Raw genomic sequence first — 18,036 nt, forward strand, 5'->3', positions numbered from 1 at the left:
CAGATAATCGCCAAAACATAAGGCAGGTCTTGAGGTGTGTTTAAAAAAAAAAAAAAAACACAGGTTCCCAGGTGCCCAGGACTACACAAAGGCTGCACATTGCCAAAAGATGTCTTGGTGTCAGATACCACAGTACACCTTACTACAAAGGTCTTGTGCAGTCCATACCTCAATGAATTAAGAGCTGTTCTGGCTACAAAGTTGGGCCTACACAATGTTAGGAAGCTGTTTTAACATCAACAATATGGATGGTCTACAGTAGCATACAGTAAGTTATCTAGAATTAGAGTTAAAAATTGGACTCCTCTTCACACTCCAGTCATGGTTGAAACAACAACAACCAAAAAACAAGTAAGAGCACTTCTGACAAAGATGACACATCACCAATCACCTCACCGCAGTCATATATCATTTCCCCATGCTTCGAGCATCCTTGAGCTCTGATTGGCTCAGCTTCTGCCCTGATTTGGCAAGCAGATGCTGGGCCAGCCACTTTTATGAACAGCAACAGATGATGGGAGGGGGGAAGCGGGGAGAGGGTAAAGGAACCATGAGGAAAGAGAAAGAAAAAAAAAAACAGAAGAGAAACATCTTATGCAAGAACGAAGAGAGAGAAGGAGTGAATGAAAAAAGTAGAGAGAAGAAGAAAGAGCAGAGTGTGTGGCGCAAACGAACTGAGAGAGACAGGGAGAGATAGATTGGATTGCACAACAGTGGGGCAAGTTTAGAGCTGTGCGGTTGTGCGAGGGAGAGGCGGAGGGGCACTTGTTATAAGATTCTCGCTCCCTCACTGGGAAAGTGCGAGGGTTAGAGGGGGTTGCTGTTACTACATCTGTTCCCACCCATCACTCTCACTTAAACACACACACACACACACACACACACATGCACTCGCAGGTTCTTGCACATCCTTGCAAGAAAGAAAAAAATATCCAGCGTGAGAAGAGAGAGGTGATACTACTGAGGTTGTGTATGGAGTGGTATGGTATGGTATATGTGTGTGTGTGTGTGTGTGTGTGTGTGAGTGTGTGTGAGAGAGAGCGAGAGAGAGAGAGAGAGAGCAAGAGAGAGAGCCAAAGTCGGAGTGTTTGTGTTCAGTGGTACCAGAGGTATATGAGGGTGGAAAAGTCCTCTCACAATGCCAAACACTATGGAAAAAAATTGCCCCCCACCACTCTCTCTCTCCCTCTCTCTCACCTCAGCCATTTGCACTTTCCTTCTCTTCATCCTCCATTTGTGCTCTCTCCCTCGCTCTCTCTTACCCTTGTTTTGTCTTCCATTTCTTCCTCATTCCCTTTCTTGTCTCCATACACAGTAGTCAAGGATGTTTCCTCAAATCCAAAAAACATCCCAAAACTATTGGAGCACCATCATTCCAGAGACCAGTTCCACTGCTCTACAGCTCAATGCTAAGGGCCTTTATACCCCTCTACCATAGCTTGTCATTAGGCATGGTAGGTAATATGCTCATCTTTATCTGCTCAAGAGAGTTCTTCTTAAAATTCTATAGGCAAAACACCTCTGCAGAGACTGGACCAACTGTGTTTTGCAAATCTGTGTAGCAATGAGTACAACTTAGCAGAAGGGTTGTCCACAAACATTTGATCACATAAGGTCATCTTTCCAGGGAATGATAAAGCCTAGTTCAGGGCTACACAGCATTTGGATAGAAAAAAAATATATGGGCAGGCTTAATCCCTGTTTGGGAATCCGACCCATAGTATACTTTAAGTTTCTAGATTGCTGTAGAGTCAATATAAAGATCAGTTCTTGCCTTAGCTGTTCCCACATGACTATGTATGTGACAAACGTAAAAGTAGCTGAAATAGATGAAATATTATGGTGTGTCCACCAATTGTTGGTCATACAGTTTATCATGGTTTTACACTAAACCAAAAGTGCAAGTTAAAATTGGGCTGGCTGGTACAGATATGGGTTTTAGACTGTCACACCACAGGGTAGAGTGGGGGAGAAAGAAGAAGTGTGTGTGTGTGTGTGTGTGTGTGTGTGTGTATGTTCGAGGTGGGGGTGATGGAGGTGTGAGACCCCTGGAGTGTGTAGTGCGTGAGACAGAGAGCTCATTCAGAAGTTTCCCGCAGTCCTTAGACTCCACACACATGCGCACACACACACACACACACACCTTACATATTGTAGATGGGTTAAAGACCATCTGATAAGCCTATCATACACCCTCAAACCACAGGCCTGCAATAAAGAGAGAGAGACAGGCCTTATAGAAGGGCAAAGCTGCCGTAAATGGAAATATATTATTTTTTAATACTTTTGTCAACTTCATATTTGGCAAAATACCTGCCTAATATGAACTTTAACTTCAACTGTAAAACTGCAACATTTTATTTTCCGATTTAAAAACTGTTCCACAATGCAGACGTTTAAACAGCTCAGAAAACAAGCTTCACAGTTGCACATTGTGAATAATGCATGTCTGCCACCTCAAAGCCAGTGGTATAAATAGATCACAATTGTGTAAAACAGATTTAAAAAAGGATCAGGATTTGATCCGGCTCCATATAGTAGTAATACTGATCCATTTCCTACAGCATGTTTTAATCAGTACTAATGACAGCACTAATCAATCCAGGCCATCTCTGCCGCTAGGTGTTAATGCTTCTCTGATTTTACCCAGTGATCAGCTCTATCACCATCATAACAGTCTCAAATGTCCGTCTGCTCTCCTGTTCACTGTGGCCTCCTGTTCACACGTGACACTGCAACACCTGCTTATTTTTTTTAGACTGGCCAGCATTCATTCCCACAGGCAGAGGGCCAAATTCAGCAGCATCAGCATCTACCTCTCGCCAGCACTCCCTAGTAACAAGGTTGGGGTTCTGATCAGTAAAAATGTTTAAATCATATTGAATTCATTAGAATTGTAATTAATTTAGCTTAAATTGTAGCTGCCAATACAGAAATAAACATGTAGACTAAAGAAGACCCTAGCCTAAACACCACACAGCAACCATTTGGCAAAACCATAGAAACCATCTGGAATACCACAGCAGCCACCAAGCAACAAAGTAGCAACCCCTTGAATGCCAAAGCAAGTACTTAGCAACCATTTAGCAGCAAAATCAAAGAAACCACCTAGAACACCTGCTTGAAAATGCAATCCACTTTAGCTGAGCAATCATTCTGTGTTTCCTTCTAATTACATACAGCTCTGGAAAAAAAATAAAAGACAACTTAAAATGATGAGTTTCTCTGATTTTACCAAATTGAAAACCTCTGGAATATAATCAAGAGTAAGATGTATGATCACAAGCCATCAAACCAAGCTGAACTGTTTGAATATTTGCACCAGGAGTAAAGGCATAAAGTTATCCAAAAGCAGTGTGTAAGACTGGTGGAGGAGAACATGATGCCAAGATGCATTAAAAATGTGATTAAAACCAGGGTTATTCCACCAAATATTGATTTCTGAACTCTTAAATCTCTTAAATAAATATGAACTTATTTTTGCATTATTTGAGGTCTGAAAGCTCTGCATTTTTATTTATATTTCAGCCATTTCTCATTTTCTGTGAATAAATGCTCTAAATGACAATATTTTTATTTGGAATTTGGGAGAAATGTTGTCTGGTTTATAGAAGGTCTCAAACATACCTATAAATAACAAAATCAGAAAAACTGATTCAGAAAGTGAAGTGGCCTCTGTATTTGTTGCATTCAGCTGTATTTGTTGCATTCAGTGCCAAACATCACAACTAAAATGGCACCACTGTAGGGTCAACTGAGACCTTTAGCCTACAGACTTTAGTCAGGCCTGCTCATCGTCTGAACATTCCCAGGCTGGAGCGGCACAGAGCTCCTCAAACATGGCTGACAGACAATGGCTCAGAGCCAAACTGCCGAAAGTGACACATCCTCTTCAAAGCTAACAGGAGTCGAGCCGGTACGGTTAAGGTGTGTAGGTGAGTAGAGGGGGAGGGGGGCTAGGGGTTGCTATGTGTTGAATGCTGCTGGTGCGAGGAGCTGAGGGATAACAGGAGGAGGAGAAAAGGAGGACAATTCATCTTTAGGGGTAAAGAGGGGCCTGACTGGACAAGTGAATTCATCCGAGAGAGAGAGAGAGAGCGAGAGAGAGAGAGAGAGAGAGAGAGATTCAGAGAACAGAGAGAAAGGGAGATGTCTGGGGGTGAGGGGCCTTAAAAGCTGTAGATCCGGCGACCATATGTTGGCTATTTATTACAGCCTCCTGTGTGTCTGTCTTGACACCACACTCCTCAAAAAGACATACGGAAAAAGAGGGAGAGGGAGAGCGAGGGAGGAAGAGAGAGAGAAGGAGAAGGCGGGGAAGTGAGAGAGAGAGCAAGGGAGTCAAAGAGAAAAAGATAGAGAGAGAGACAGAGATAGAGAACTTTACTTGAACACACCCAAATGCAGGGTTGTGTCTAAGTAAGCTATGGTCATTAGTGGACAGAGAGTAGAGGAGTGTGTGTATGGATAAAAAAAAAAGAGAGAGAGAGAGAGATGGAGGAAGGAAGCAGCCCTGCCTCTCTCACTCACCCCTTCCCTCAGGAATACAGTGTGAGCAGTCCAGTGCAACTCTAAAACATGAGCATCAAAAACAGCACACTTTAAATACAACACTATCATAACCAACAATGTGTGAATTTGTGTGTGTGTATGAGAGAAGGTAGAAAAGGTCCTCAGCAGTTCTTTACTACTTTTTTACTTTTTCCTCCCCGGTCTCGCTCTCCTCCTCTCCTGACTCATTTTGAGAGACTGAGGCTCGTCCTCTGCTCACTCAGGCCTGCATCCTGCCCCAACATGCCACAGATCCTCCCCCCTCTCGCTCCCTCACTGCTGAGCTCCCTCTCTCTCTCACGCTCACGCACAGCACAGCTGCTCTGATACTCTAATTAATCGCATAATCGCTATTTTATTAACCACCAATACTTTAACTGTTGTGTTAAATACAATTAACCGTTTAAATATGCTCACTAACAAGTTACGTAACCCACACACAGTCCATTATAGGCCGTAAGGCCATTACAATGAATTACATCAAAGAAAACGCAATAAATGTTGCATATTTTCTCCAATTAGAAAAACATCCACGTCCAATCCAATCCAATTTGGGCCCAAATGACATTTGTTTAATGCAAGTATAACTTTTGAGCCAATGGATCTTAAACATTTCAGACCACAGGAACATATCAACGCTGTATCTCAAGTATCTCAATTTTTGTCGATTTTTAGTTTATTACATAATTTGAACACAAACTTTCCCTTACACTGCGGTAAAATTTCTTGATGAAAAAAACAATAGAAATACTAAAAAATGACCTAAAATAAACTAAAAAAAAAAATTCACATCAACTTCTATTAAAAAATTTGAAGTTTAAGTTGGTGTTTCAGAGATTTTAGTTTTTCATTAGACAGCGATGATATGCAATATATACAAAAAGAAAAAATACATGTAAGAAATGCGTGCAATAATGTTTTTGAATATGCTGATGTCAATGTAAAACACAATTAATTAATGCTTCTGAAATATATATTTCAAATTCCAATAGAAATGCTGCAAAATGACTTTTCAACACATTTGGAGAAAATGAAAGAATTTTTTTTTTTATTCAGAATTGACAATACATCATCATCTCCAATGAAACCAGGTAAATTCTTAAGACCCAGGAATGTGAACATCCCCTGGTACCCACATGCATTTGTTTGAGTATTCTTTTGTTTTTGATACATTAATAACATTTATTTGGTGGTGTGCCACCTTGATACCACAGTTTGAGAACCACTGTTCTAAGTAATTATAAACCCTACATGATTTCTACATGTTTTTCTTAAAGATGAATACATTTGTAAGGGTGTTTTTAAATAATTTTAAAGAAGCAATACATGAGTTCTTTTTTTTTTTTTTTTTTAAAGCATTTCAGTATTCTGTGCTGTTACATCCCTATTAGACAAAGCCACAGATGACCAACTCCCTCACTCATTCACCCCCAGCCATAGAGATCACATATCAGCAAGGCCAAGCATTTTCTTATAAGCATCACCACAGTTACTACTTCCTCACTCTCATTACTTGCTTTTATACATCCTTTCTCTCCCTCTCTCTCTTCTCTTATACTCCCTCATTGCCCCCTCTCTCTTCACCATCTCTTTCTCAGGGCAAAGATCAAGGTATCAATGCAGCGCCATGTTTACAGAGGCAGAGGCAACTGGGGTTGATTTGAGGCCAAACTAGAAAGAAAAAAAAAAAAGAACATTACACTTTTTTTTTCCCTCCACCTCTCTCTGACTGTCTTTCATTGACGGTTCATTCACACAAGCTCTTCCTTATCGCCTCATTGTGTAACCCTCCCTAGGCAGCTTGTTGTATATTATACAACCTTTTCCTCTCTCAGGCGGCTCAGAGGGGAATAAGCCTCTATGATGGCTTACTGAGCTAGATCTGGCCTTTGGGTCTTGCACAATGAAGCATTGTAAACAAATCTATCCACCAATTTTGGTGAAATATGAACATAAGGGGTCAGCATTTTGCAGCATGTGCTGCATGGTCGGCCTCACAGGCGGGCTAAGCAGGCCCACGCTGTAGCATCAGTCCAGAGGGAGGGCGATTACTCTGTTAATTATAGCAACAGTGGTCAGGTCAGACCTACTGGTGGTGCGCCGTGTTTATTCAGTGGGCTTAATGACACCAAGTTTAAAAAATGCATAGTTGCAGCAGCGAAAAATAACAAAAAGTAAACACTGAGGAGTTTAAATCAACACTCTGAAGCTTCTTTTAGAAATGCTGATGCTATTCGAAGACAAATGTTTGACATGTTTATCATCTTTGGCTGCAACTCCCAAAACCTCAATTTTCTAATTAAAAGTAATTTATTATAGTATTTAGTAGTATTAGTCACACTTGGGAATTGGGAGCTTCAACTTCAACAAAAAATAAAAAACACCTGTTGGTTTACCTCATACCATCCAAACGGCTTTGACTTGTTTAGACACAGACACCATAAGACCTCTTATTAAGGTGTATTGTGGTATCTGGCACAAAGACGAACACTAGCACATTCAATGGCTTTCAGTTAACAGCTGTGCTGAACTTGCCAAGAGTTAACTACTTGAATGTTTCGCCCTCTTAATGTGTTTGAGAGCATCGGTTACAGTAAAGTTGTGTTGGTATACAGTAAATATTGTACTCTATTTGGGTAATGTTCTATGTTCATATTATAGTAAGAACTGCTGAACTAAGTAAAGAAAACAATTACTTGAAGAAATAATGGTCAATCAATTTGAAAACTTTAATTTTGAGAACACTGAAAGAATCCTCAGTTGCAGTCCATCAAAGACCATCAAAAAAGTATTGATGAAACTGGCTCTCATCACGACCACGCCAGAAAAGAAAGATCAAGATTTACCTCTGTTGCACAGGATTTTATTTTATCACCAGCCTCAGAAACTGCGAGTTAACAGCAGTTTGTTTAACACTTTTTTAGTTACTACATGATTCCTTACATGTTCCTTCATAAGAGTCTGGATGACTTCTTTATTCATTTAAAATGTAGAACAAATAGAATAATAAAGAAACTGGAACTGTATATAATAGTTCTTAGACTTAAAATGCTAGTATATACTGTAATTTCTATATAGAACCACCCCCTTAAAAAAATGTTGAGAAAGAAGGCTTTCCCAGTGTCTAAGACATACAGTTCAGTTTTTTTGGGCATACTATCATTTAGTATCACTGTGAGGCTGCACTTCATAATTAAAGTTGTAGCATCGGGCCAACGCTTAGCCACATCTTAAAGTAACAGTAAGATGCACATCTCTAAAACAGGCTGAACTCTGACTGTGAGAAAACGCTCTTATTAAACACTTCCTGTCTAGTTTTGTCCCGAAATGTCCACAGAGCAGAACAGAAACAAGTTTGTCTAAGCATAAGTGGGTATTTAAGTGCATGTGTGTGCGCACACACACACACACTCTCACACACACACACACACACATAAATGCATGCTACTGTAAACGCGTCTGAAGCTGCAGAGATAGCATCGGTTTGCTCTCTGCTCCAGTCTATGCTGCTCCAGTCCGTTGCTGCGGAGAGAGACACGGAGGGCGTGTCCGTCTGCTCCAACCACAGAGCAGAAAACTCCACAGCCATCTCCTCCGAACATGCATGAATCCACCTCTCTGCTCCTCCAGCCTGACACACTGCAGGCCTCCAGCCAGAACTTGAGCGCCTGTCATTACGGAGAACTCTGCTAATCTAAGCCAGCACCATTTTACCCTCTGCTCTTCTTCTACTTACAAGACCACCATCTTTCTAAGCGTAATATAATAGGAAATCAAACTTTTTTCATAGTTTCTTAAAAGAATAAAGTTCATTAAACTTCTCTTTTTCACATCCTCTCATCAATTTAGCTGACCCAACCAAAAGGGGCACAAATTTTGATGACGGAGTATCAGGTTTCGGCTGTTTTTATGAGTTTGGCTTGCTTTTGCTGGAGTGGGCTCTTTTATATGAGAGGAAGATGTTTGCCAGGGTGTGTTTTTGATGAGTGACTGAGACAGTGTTAGTCTGTTAAAGCCGTGTTTAGGATCTCTGTGGTATCTCTCCGCATCTCTGCCTCTCAGCCGCTCAAACAGGTTTTCACTGGCTGGTGGCATGCCTCAGCCCAGATGCCTCGGGGGCCAGAGAGGAATCATGGTCTCCACGAAAGAATCGAAACAAGATTAACCGCATCTATACAAAAACAGCACCACTAGATAAGCTTCATTTAGCTCCAGTTAACTCTGTTTAACACATATTTTTTTTTTACATAAGCTGTACCTTCAGCACCACAACCAGCCAAAAAAGCAGCTAAACTTCTTCTGCACATAAGCAGACAAAACAGAGCACAAAGAGTACAAACAGAAAACTGAGAAACAAAGAGAACTGACAAGAACCGAGAAGGAGAGTCTGTCCGTTTTGACTGCAACACCTCAGGTCTGACGTACAATTGCTATCACAGATCTGGAAGCTGACCTTGGGCTACACCCACACAGGCACGTGCTGGAACGGTTGGGTCCTATTTTTTGGTGACTTTGCAGGGATGGAGTACATGTCTGAGCATGGGGGGAGGAATGGACCGAGAAGCACTGTTTGACTAACAGGTGATGACTCATGAAGAGTGGCTTTAGTCAACTGAAATCACAGGATTTGCAGGAAAAGCAATGAGGGTGTTGTCATTAAGAGACAACACATGAAATGTAATGTATGCATGTTACACTCTAACAGCACCAAAAGCCATTAAAGTGCACTCTCTCTTTTAAAGGGTTGTCTATTTTTATATGTCATCACTATCACACAATGTAATCTGTGTCAAACGTAAAAAAAACAACAAAAAATATCATTTTCGATTTCAATTTGTGCATTCTTCATTGAACACTGGTTATGATGTATCACAATCAATCAATATACTGTGATTATAGTGTGATTCATAAAAAAATTATCATTAGCATATCAAATCTGAGTAAAACAAAAATGCACTATAAACCCTAAAGGCTCAAGTCGAGCATCTTTATAAATTCTGCATCTTTTAAAGTGGCAGGCCGTATTTATTTGTTTCTAAACAAAATAAAAGAGTATTCGGTTCAGTTTTACTGAATGTGAGCGGCTGGTGGAGCAATGGAGACTTCAGAAGGAGACTCAGAGCTCAGTACCTCATTCACTCATAGTAAAACCAAAGAAAAGATGTGGGTGAAGTTTCTGACTGAGCACTCTCTCTCTCTCTTTCTCTCTCTCTCTGACTGAACATAACCTGGAATCGGATTCATTCCCTTTGAAAGGAGACCACATCACACCCACGCAGTTTAAAAATTATTCTTCTGCATGCTTGTTGCAATTACCCACTCTCACCAGAGAGGGCCCTCAATCCCAAAACTTACAGACATCAGCTTTAATGATGTCAGATTCATATGATAATAATGCCTTTTTATTGAACTACATGGTTCTTCTATGGCATCACTAATGCCATGGCATCGCTAATGTTCCATTTATCATTAAATTTGGACAAATATGCTCAAACTTAATCAAAAAGTGAAAAACATCAAACATCGAGATTTAAGCTTTTTGCATGAAGGCAATAATACAGTTTATGTATTGGGCGGAAAAAGAGAAATTCCTGGTGGCTTTGTTCCACAGTTCTAATCCAAAAAAAACTACACTGTTAGTTTATCTGACCAACTACCAGTGAGTAAGTGAACATTTTTGGCTAACTGACCAGATTTTTCAGATTTTTTCAGGTATTGTTCCTTCTTACTTAATTACTTACTTACTTAATTTAAATAATTTTCTTCCAACTAACTTCGGTTAAATGATCATAATGTCACAGATAGTCATTATAACTAAAAAAGTTTGCAATCAAGTCAACCGCATAAACTAAACCAACAAAATTAATCGTATTATACACAGAATTTTACCGTTCTTTGTTTCCATCTTATTGCGCAAACCAAAAGAAATGTTCGGTTTGTGGCTTAAAGTAAGAACTGAGCAGGAATGGGGAAGACCGCATGCTTCGTGCTCCGAGCAACAAAAAACAGCGAAAGAGGGCAGCAAGCTGAGACACAGGGGCATGAAACGGATGGCATAAAAGTGGTGTCATCGAGATAATAACTAAAACCATGACGAAAAATAAGGAGGGACGGGAAATGGCAGGATAAGGATGAAATATAAAGAAAAAAAATTCAAATACAAATAACACAGCTGTACAATCACACTCCAGGGTAAAGTTTCAGGTGAAACTTTGCATGCTTGCCCCCAAAAAGCAGGGTTTTAAAAAAATAAAGAAATAAAAAGGCAGGGGCAAATGGCACAGGCCCTCCATGCTGTTTGTGTGGAAAGTGAGGATGCGCTGAGGTGGAGAAGGCACAGCCCGGGAAGGAGGTATATTTACCCGTCCACCAACGAGGCTGTGTTAATCTGGGGCTGGGGCAGGGACCGCCGCACCTTGAGTGTCAGCACCCACGGCTCACACTGCAGGAAGACCACAGACAGGTTTTACTAACACACACAGACAGCAAACAAAGGAAATCCTGATGACACATTACTTTCCAAGAAGAAGAAGAATCCTGCAAGGAAGAGCAGATGTGGATTTTTGCCCTCAAAGTGTAATAAAATCACAAAAACAGAGGTCCGGTAAACATGGCTGTAAAACGTGAGCAGATAAAAGATCCAGACAAGCGATAGAGAAGCACAGAAACAAACCCACTCATCCACTGAGGCTCCAGCTTAATTGCTTAATATATGGTATGTTGATATATATATATATATATATATATATATATATATATATATATATATATATATATATATATGAAATGCTACTTAACACCTTATATCATCTTTAAAGCACTTTAAATATGTATTTTCCTCACAACAGTTAAATAATGAGAGTTCAGTACATGGAAGTGACAAACCGTGAACCTCAAAAACTGTTGTCTCTTCATTTAAAAGAAAATTCAGCTTTAGTTATATTTATAAATATGTTTTCTAAGAATCTTCCCTCAAGATGTGCATCAGGATCACTTGAAAGCAGAACATCACCACTAGTTTTTGACCGATAATGATAATTTCTTCACAGCTGTTGCTTCTTTCGTCTAACGCAGCTAACTGGAAGAAATGAAAGCTCCACCAATTAGCACTGTGTAAACTGCGGAAAGGAAGCTCAAAATGTAACGAAGAGAAAGCCAGGGAAACAAATGCATATCAATGCTAAGCTAAAAGCTAACCCTAGCTAACTGTCTTTAGCACTCTGCAATGAAAGTTAAAACACCACTATAGAGTAAAACTTGGAAATAATCACAAAATGTTTATAATAATCACAATGTTTGCCTTACAGAGCTAAAAAACGAATCTATGCACAAAATAAATACATTCTATGGCGTTTTATTTTCACAATTTGTTTTGCTACTGAGGTTAGAAGCTAATGCACCTACCTAGCTGTAATTGACATAATGGAAGCTAAATCTCCAACAATTATCATTGTGTAAACTGCACACCTAAATCATCACACTTGCCTTAAACCGTGTTAAGCTGTTGAGCAATCACTAATAAACATGTCTTTGTGGTTTCTGGTACTGGGTGATGGAGTTAGCAGTGTCCTTTTTTAATCACATTTATTACATATGTTATAATGTTGTATAGGGCCAGAAACCACAAAAGAAGGTTTTTTCCATATGTCTTTAAAAGAGTAAGCACAGTTTTACCCTCCTAAGACCTGGTGTCCACATGTGTGGACATCACATTGTGGGTTGTCTAAATCACAATACAAATTTTGGTCTACAGTTTTGATTTGTTCAGAAATTTAAATGAACATTAAATACTGTAAATGTTTGTTATTTAACACAAAGACACTTTGTCTTCGTGTTGAAGCAGCACTTCAAATGAGACATATTGCTCAAAAGGTGCACAATGGTTGTTTCTACTTTTGTTTTGCAGTCAGACAACAAAAAAAAATTATTTGCACATCATTACTAATGGCAACTTCATTGTGTTCTACAGAAATATAAAACGAAAGTCCTCATATGTGGACATCATTTTTCTCAGAGACTACACCATGTAAAAAGATCATTCTTTTTGGGAACATTTTTAGGTGCCAATTAGCCCAAATAGCAAAGAGAAAAAAAAACAAATTGGGTCTTAGGAGGTTAAGAAATTGTGTGAGACAAATGAATATGCTAAGGTTGAAAAAGCAAAGCCCAGGTGGGGCTCATCTGGAGCTGAGGCAGTGAAATCACCACGAGTGTCAGCACTCACAACTCCAGCTGAAGGAATACTTTACACAGGCATGTGATGTTAATTGGTGGGGTACAGGTTTCTATTAATTGTTAGCTTTATTAGCTTTACAGGTCAGCTAACTTTGGACACCTGATTATTTCTTTAATAATGTTTGGACATCTGCTGTCCTCTAGATTTCTTTTTTCTTTGCATTTTTTTTAATTGAGTCATTTAGGACCATTTCAAGCCTGGATGTGCTAGTGTGTGTGTGTGTAAAAGACAGAGCGAGAGATACAGATGGGTGCAGACAAGGGGGGAGGAGAGATTTACGGACAGCTTATCGTCTTTGTGAAGGAGCTTTTGAAAAGAAGGGGGAGACAGGGAGACAGTGTGATGGAGAGTGTGTGTGTGTGTGTGTATGTGCTCGATTGTGTATATGTGTGTGTGTGATCAAGCATGTGTGTAAATGAGAAAAAGACAGAAAAACGACTTCCAAAGTAACAGAGCCACACATGATCTCTAAATGGTGAAGAATAGACAATGTTGTAAAAGTTAGTGGAGTGGTGGAGTGATGTGGGATGCCTGGAATGGAGGGAGGGACGTGCAAAGGAGCAAAGGATGGATGAGGGAGGAAAATTCAGGGAGGGAGGAGGGGATGAGAGAGAGAGGACAGTGATTATCAGCTTAGTGGCTGGTAAGACTGTCTAATTGAGACACACAGAGGTAGTTATAATGGCTGGGTGGAGGAGACATTTAGGTTGCACAGGAGTTTAGCCATGCCTGTGTGTGTGTGTGTTTGTGTGTGTGTGTGTGTGTGTGTGTTAAACACTCCCTGTCTGCGTGTGAGGGGGTGTGACTCACAGAGGATGGAGGAGGCTGTCTCAGCATCAACACAAAAACTCAAACCCAGTGAGAGACTCGGACTGTGCAACAAATTCAACCATTAATTATGTTCATTACATTCAAGTTATTTCTATGTTATAGTTTTTTTTATTATATACAGCATCACAATACATAAAGCATCTTCACGATTCATCATGTATTAAGTTATTCTGCTACATAAACTAAATCAAAAATAGATATTAAACTAGCAAAATAAAAGAAGTTCTTGCAATATTTTCCAATATCACAAGACATAAAACTCTAAAATTAACTTTATTCAAAATTTGATGCACTACATCCAAATAAACTGGACTAATTATTCTTTCTCCCACCCTCTCAGTGCAGTTAAAATGCAAATAAAGAGTTTTTTTTTGCAAGTCTGTAAAGGAGGAGCTTAGTGAGGTATGGGCAGGGAATAATGGCGCCAAATGTGAACTTTTTTTTTTTTTTATTCAGACATCACTTTGGTGAAACTGGGAGCCTTGATATTAGGAAAAAAATAATAGGAAAAAATGTATTACTTGTGTCTTAAATAATTTTAAAATCAAAATAATACTTTTCTATCATGTTACCTTAAGTGCAGTTATACAATAACATGCAGAAAAATATTGATTGTGTTTTATGTAGAAAAATTCTCCTGTGTGTCAACGCGCCATCAAGAGGTTAAATTGATCAATGATTTATTTTATATTTTTAATTGCGCCCAAAAAAAATCAGCTCTAGAGTGGACTTTGAGATGCTTTGGCTATAAAAGCAGAAGAGATAAGTGTAGAAAAAGTGTCAAGGGCAAGTGCCCCACTCTAGTACCTCTCCACTACACACACACACACACACACACACACACACACACACTTACACGCTCGCACACTTACAAGGCGGATCCATTTATTCTGAAATGTTAAAAAGACACACAGCCTGATCCGGCCCGTGGTCTTCAGGCGTCTGCTCTGACACTGCGCAGAGCAGCCGGTCGCACTCAGAAAGAAGCTGCTGTTGAGACTTGATAAGATGACGAGGTTTATTTTTATGACCTGCTGTATCGCCTACACAGGCCAGTTGGATAAATGCAAGCGAGGCAGAGGTTTGAGGAACTATCTAGTGCTCGTGAATACAGGAAGTCACGAGAGATGCTGAGTTAAGTCAGAGATTTCATGCAGGCCAATTGTCACATTTTATTGCAGAGACATCGGCTTGCATTGCCACACTTTAGGTAACTATGGTTTCTCAGACAGGGATTAAGCCTAATTCTAGACAATTTTTTTTTATGGCCCTAAAATAATAATATCACGATATTTCATTGTATTTTCATGATAATGATACTCTTGGCGATATGACAAAACACTGAATTAAAAAAAAAAAAATCAAGAATACACTACTGCAACAAAATAAAAATTTAATTTTACTATTACATACGATATATGGCACACCTCTAACTGAGATATTAAAAATAAAATATTTTTATCAGATTTGTAACAGAAGTCAATGATCCAGAATGTCGTGATATTAGTAATGCACTTCAAATATCTCCATATATCCAGGATTAAAGTAAAATAAACTATACTGGACAGATATAATCTGTCTCTAGTAGATATACAGGTGCTGGTCAACGAATTAGAATAATTTGAAATAGTGCTATCATGAAATTCTTTGAATGCATTTTTTGTGCAGAAAGCAAATCAGGTGTTCACCGCACCTGTCCTACTCGTTAGACTAATCACAGAACTCGTTACCTGGAAAAAAATTTGCTCAGCTGAGCTTTCCAAAAGGCCCATTTAGGCCATTTAACTGTGACACTGTTGTTTTATTGAATTAGAATAATGGAGAAACCGTTTCATTGAATTAGAATAAATGCTCGAATTTTTGTTTTCTGTGAAGAGTGTTCACTGTGCAGTATAAAGTCAGGGTTGAGTAGAATTTCTAAGTTGTAAAATCAATCATGGGTAAGCAGCGCGACCTCTCAACCGGAATAGTGGATCAAATTCAAGCCCTTCGCCAACAAGGCTTGACCCAAACTAAAATTGCTGAGTAGCTCGGCATCAGCCAGTCTTCCGTCTGCAAAGCTCTCAAGAAAAACTGCAGCAAGTGCACCAACTGTTCCGGCGTCCGAAAAACTTCTGCTCGCGACAACAAGCAGCTGAGAAAGATCGCAGTCAACAACCGGTTCAAGTCCACTTCCGAGCTCACCGACTTGTGGAACAAGCAGACCGGCGCTGACGTCTCCAGATCAACCACTTACCGTCGTCTGCGCGAACTCGGCTTCAAATCTCGCGTTCCAGCAGTAAAACCGATGCTGAACAAGAAACAAATGGAGAAACGGCTGAAGTGGGCCAAAGAACACGGCGAGTGGACTGCTGAAGACTGGCAGAAAGTGGTCTTCAGTGACTAATCACGCTTCTGCATCTCCTTCGGTGACCAAGGTCCTCGTGTCTGGCGTCGTGGTGGCGAAACCTACAACCACGAGTGCGTGAAAAGATCCGTCAAGTTTCCCCAGAGCGTTATGGTCTGGGGATGCATGTCCGCTCGAGGTGTAGGGAAACTCTGCTTCCTCAAGAAGACTGTCAATGCTGCCGTATATCAAGATGTTCTGGAAACGTTCCTGATTCCGACTGTTGAGGAACAGTTCGGCGAAGAAGACTTCATATTTCAACAGGATCTAGCACCGGCTCATGCGGCAAAGTCGACCAAAGATTGGTTCACTAAAAAACAGCTTGAAGTTTTGGCATGGCCGGCCAACTCGCCTGACCTCAATGTCATTGAAAACCTTTGGGCCATCGTCAAGCGGAAAATTCGCGACAGAAAGCCTACTACGCTGGACCAACTGAAGCAGAACATCGCAACTGCCTGGGAAGCTGTGAGTGCGGAAACTTGCGACAAGCTGGTCAAATCGATGCCGCGGAGACTTCAGGCAGTCATACAAGCCAAGGGGGCAGCCACAAAATACTGAGAAAGTGATGATTGTAATTATAATAAAAATTATTCTAATTCAATGAAACGGTTTCTCCATTATTCTAATTCAATAAAACAACAGTGTCACAGTTAAATGGCCTAAATGGGCCTTTTGGAAAGTTCAGCTGAGCAAATTTTTTTCCAGGTAACGAGTTCTGTGATTAGTCTAACGAGTAGGACAGGTGCGGTGAACACCTGATTTGCTTTCTGCACAAAAAATGCATTCAAAGAATTTCATGATTGCACTATTTCAAATTATTCTAATTCGTTGACCAGCACCTGTACAGTATAATGTGAAATGAGAACAGTGTGAATTTTTCTTTTGCAAAAAACAGCAAAAAAAAAAAAAAAAAAGTAGTACCCTGTTGTGGTCATAAGTGGTGGGTGATATGTCACGATATTTCAGGGTATAATACAATGTTCACGATATTTAAAAATGTAGCAGAGATTATTGCGTATATGATATGATATGGCACACCCCTACTGTAAAGTCCAAGCCTAGGCTTAATCCCTGTTTGGAAAACTTCCCCATAGTCTAAATGTAACTGGCCAGGACAAATTCAGTGTCTTAGGTTTGCTTAGTGTTTTTAAAATTAACCTGAGGCTTCAGCGTCTAAAACTTAATAACGGATTACTGTACACTCAATCACTTAACACTATGAAAACCGCATGCCTACATTATCCATCACACACTCGCCTCAAACCATGTCAGGCTGTTACACAGGGGTAAAATGAGATTTTTTTTCAGGTATTACGGCATGTGTCAAGCTCTGGGATATAGGGGTGTGCCATATTGTACTGTACATGATATCGCCAAAATTTGTAAATATCGTGAACGATATTATACCCTAAAATATCGTGCCATATCACCCATCCCATTTCCCATTATACTGTATATCTACTAGAGACCGTTTATATCTGTCCAGTATCATTCATTTTACTTTAATCCTGGATATATGGAGATATTTGGAGTGCATTAGTATTAGTATCATGGCATTCTGGATCATTGACTTCTGTTACAAATCTGATAAAATTCTTGTATTTTTTAATATCTCACTTAGGGGTGTGCAGTATTATATTGTATGTAATAATAAAATATTTTTTATGTTCTTGCAGTGTATAGTGTATTTTTGAAACATATATATTTTTAAAGTGTTTTGTCATATCGCCAAGAGTATTGTTGTCGTGAACATACCATGAAATATCGTGATATTATTTTAGGGCCATATCGCTCACCCCTACTGGAATATACACTATATGGGAAAAGTATTGGTATGCCTGCTTATTTTTTTTTTTTCTGAAATCAAGAGTATTCAATTATTGTTTTGAGGATTTAACTGTATTTCGAGATAAGGGGGAATCGTGATGTCAGGATGTAGGTTGATCACCATCGTACCTCATCCCTAAAGCTCCATCATTTCACAGAACACAGCTTCACTGCTCCACACCTGGCATTAAGCATAATGTCAGTT

The 18,036-nt window shown here is 39.7% G+C and overlaps 1 protein-coding gene across 5 annotated transcripts in view; it reads right to left on the reverse strand.

Moving 5' to 3' along the window:
- rreb1a (ras responsive element binding protein 1a) overlaps positions 1-18,036 on the reverse strand; it is a 74,992-nt gene that overhangs the window by 33,410 nt on the left and 23,546 nt on the right. Inside the window, exon 2 of one of the 5 annotated variants that reach the window (XM_049480148.1) lies at positions 10,914-10,993. The exons of 3 other annotated variants lie outside the window; for them this stretch is intronic. The gene's annotated coding sequence lies outside the window, so the exon portion shown is untranslated. Of the gene's footprint in view, positions 1-4,530; positions 4,656-10,913; positions 10,994-18,036 lie in introns of those variants that run through there. One more of the 5 variants, XM_049480149.1, reaches the window with a different exon arrangement.

Source organism: Astyanax mexicanus, chromosome 6 (assembly GCF_023375975.1).
Source record: "Astyanax mexicanus isolate ESR-SI-001 chromosome 6, AstMex3_surface, whole genome shotgun sequence".
Taxonomy (NCBI): domain Eukaryota; kingdom Metazoa; phylum Chordata; class Actinopteri; order Characiformes; family Acestrorhamphidae; genus Astyanax; species Astyanax mexicanus.